The sequence below is a fragment of the Cyprinus carpio genome, chromosome B3 (genome assembly GCF_018340385.1).
Source record: "Cyprinus carpio isolate SPL01 chromosome B3, ASM1834038v1, whole genome shotgun sequence".
In the NCBI taxonomy this organism is placed as follows: domain Eukaryota; kingdom Metazoa; phylum Chordata; class Actinopteri; order Cypriniformes; family Cyprinidae; genus Cyprinus; species Cyprinus carpio.
The window spans coordinates 7,434,196-7,437,176 of NC_056599.1; the positions used below are offsets into that span (position 1 = coordinate 7,434,196).

Below are 2,981 nucleotides of genomic sequence, written 5' to 3' on the forward strand. Positions count from 1 at the left end.
CGTGTGTCTGCTGGGACTGATCTTTCTCTCTTCACTTCTCACAGGTAAAGACATCTGTTTTTTCTCTTCAAGATTAGTGAATTAATCTGAGGAAGAGTTCATCTGAACATGATCAGTTTATTACTGTGTCATAAACAGAACAAACTGGATTATTCCTGAATGAATTTAGACATCTGATGCTGATCACAAAAGAGAGAGATGTGAAGTTACTCACAGAGATTAATCCATTCATTCATTTCTATTTCGAACTATTAAAAATACAAAAAGAGAGAAAAAAAACACACATTATAAATATACAAATGAGTACCAATAAAACAAAACAAAAAAACAAATCTACAAATAAAATTTTGCCTTTTTCCCCCTTTCCTTTACATACATTGAACCTATTTGAAATAAAACAAGGGTAGGTAGAAGCCTTAAGCTTATTAGATCCTACCCTCAGTAATTACCAATACCAAATCACAATCAGCCATAATACATACCATTTTGATTAATACAGAAATACTACTTCAAATTACATCCTACTTTATCTATCTATTAAGATAAAGAAGACAAAGAGAAACAAAATCAAGCAGCATTAACAACAATGTTGAAGTTTTGTCCGTGCATTTTGCTGTCTCATATTTAAAGGCCCTCTCGAATTAAAACACCCCTGTCTATCTGTGAATAACTGTTGTATATTTCTAGGAAGCTGTTTATTTACTTTTTGCTTTATAAACTATTTGTGCAGTTTTAAATTCTACCAGATCATTAAACTTCAAAGTACACTCAAAAAAATATTTGGGCCTAATTCTTAAGATTTATGTATTTCAATTGCATACAGAAACAGACTCAACTGAATTAGCAGGCTATGTTCATAACGCTTTATTTCCGTGAGACTAATTTTCAATATTGATCAATTAATTTATTATTCATTATGTATCACTTATTAAAGTAAAACATCGATGCTTCTGGATTGAAATATTTAACAAAGCATGCAAACAAACGGCCGCTTTTATCGTGTTCGTTTTGTGATTGCGTTAGTTCCAGTAACTTATTTCTTATTAGTTTTCTGATAACTTCTGTTTGTTTGTGAAATGATGGGGTTGAATGACGTTGTTCCTGAGAGGCGTGTAAAGGGCGGGTTTTAGTGAAGTGCAGCAGAGCTTCTGGCCCGATGGTGGAACCGCAGCGGTGGTACTCGCATTCTTCTTTCGCAGAGGCAATATTGTAGCCTATGAGGTTTATCCAAGGCGCGATCATTGCTGGTTGAAAACTTTACCCAATACCCCGCGGGGCAGCTGTGGCCTAATGGTTAGGGACTTGGACTAGTTATCCAAAGGTCGCAGGTTCGTGTCTCGGTGCTGGCAGGAGTTGTAGGTGGGAGGGAGTGAATGAACAGCGCTCTCTTCCACCCTCAATACCCATGACTGAAGTGCCCTTGATCAAGGCACTGAACCCCCAGTTGCTCCCCGGGCACTGGATATAGCTGCCCACTGCTCCGGGTGTGTGTTCACGCTGTGTTCACTTCTCACTGCTGTGTGTGTGCACTTGGGTTAAATGCAGAGCACCAATTCAGAGTATGGGTTACCATACCTGGCAAATGTCACAACTTTCACTTTCACTATTTTGGCCTCAGTGCTACAGGTCCGAGGCTATTAGCCCCGCCCGGCCCGTTTAAAGCACTGGCCCGACAGGGGAAAAGCGGCTATTTAGAAACCTTATTCAGTGAGTTTTTTAAAGCAATATTATAAAAGAAAGATTTTACCTTGTCAATAATCAGGACTGCCAAAACACATTCACAGGGGAATCGTGGCCTAATGGTTAGAGAGTCGGACTCGTAATCTTGTGAGTTCGAGTCTCGGGCCGGCAGGAATTGTAGATGGAGGGAGTGAATGTACAGCGCTCTCTCCACCTTCAACACCATGACGGAGGTGTCCTTGAGCCCCAACTGCTCCCCGGGCGCCGCAGCATAAATGATACCCACTGCTCCGGGTGTGTGGTCACGGTGTGTGTGTGCACTTGGAAGGGATAAATGCAGAGCACAAATTCTGAGTATGGGTCACCATACTTTGCTGTATGTCACTCCACTTTTACATTAAAGGGCAAATGCTATGACACATAAAACATGATTTTTGCTTCATATGTGTGTATATATATATATATATATATATATATATATATATATATATATATATATATATATATATATATATATATATATATATAATGTGTGTGTTTTTAAGAGAGAGAGAATTTTAAGTGAGATTTGTTATGGTGCTCTTTCAGTTCAGCATTTGTAGTAAAGGACTTTCTTATATCATGAATGAATCTTCTGCTTTATGTGAATGTTCAGGTGTTTCTTAAGGACTGATGCTCAATGAAACTGTTTTAACGGGTAAAATGGTCTTTCTTCAGAACGTGTAGACAGAGGTTGAAGCTCTTGAGGTTTGTTTATTTGTTAATTTCTTCCTGCTTTGATCACAGGTGAAGGGCTCTGTCCCAGTGTGGATCCTCATGTGAATCTTAAGACTTGATTTATAGTGGGTACGGAAAGTATTCAGACCCCCTTAAATTTTTCACTCTTTGTTATATTGCAGCCATTTGCTAAAATCATTTAAGTTCATTTTTTTCCTCATTAATGTACACACAGAATTGTTGACATTTTTGCACATTTATTAAAAAAGAAAAACTGAAATATCACATTCAGTATTCAGACCCTTTGCTGTGACACTCATATTTAACTCAGGTGCTGTCCATTTCTTCTGATCATCCTTGAGATGGTTCTACACCTTCATTTGAGTCCAGCTGTGTTTGATTATACTGATTGGACTTGATTAGGAAAGCCACACACCTGTCTATAGAAGACCTTACAGCTCACAGTGCATGTCAGGGCAAATGAGAATCATGAGGTCAAAGGAACTGCCTGAAGAGCTCAGAGACAGAATTGTGGCAAGGCACAGATATGGCCAAGGTTACAAAAAAATTTCTGCTGCACTTAA

General features: G+C 38.4%; 1 pseudogene; it reads left to right on the top strand.

Annotated features, from left to right (window-relative positions):
- The first annotated feature begins 1,187 nt into the window (after positions 1–1,187).
- LOC122136925 lies at positions 1,188–1,271 on the top strand (annotated as a pseudogene).
- Positions 1,272–2,981: the final 1,710 nt, after the last annotated feature.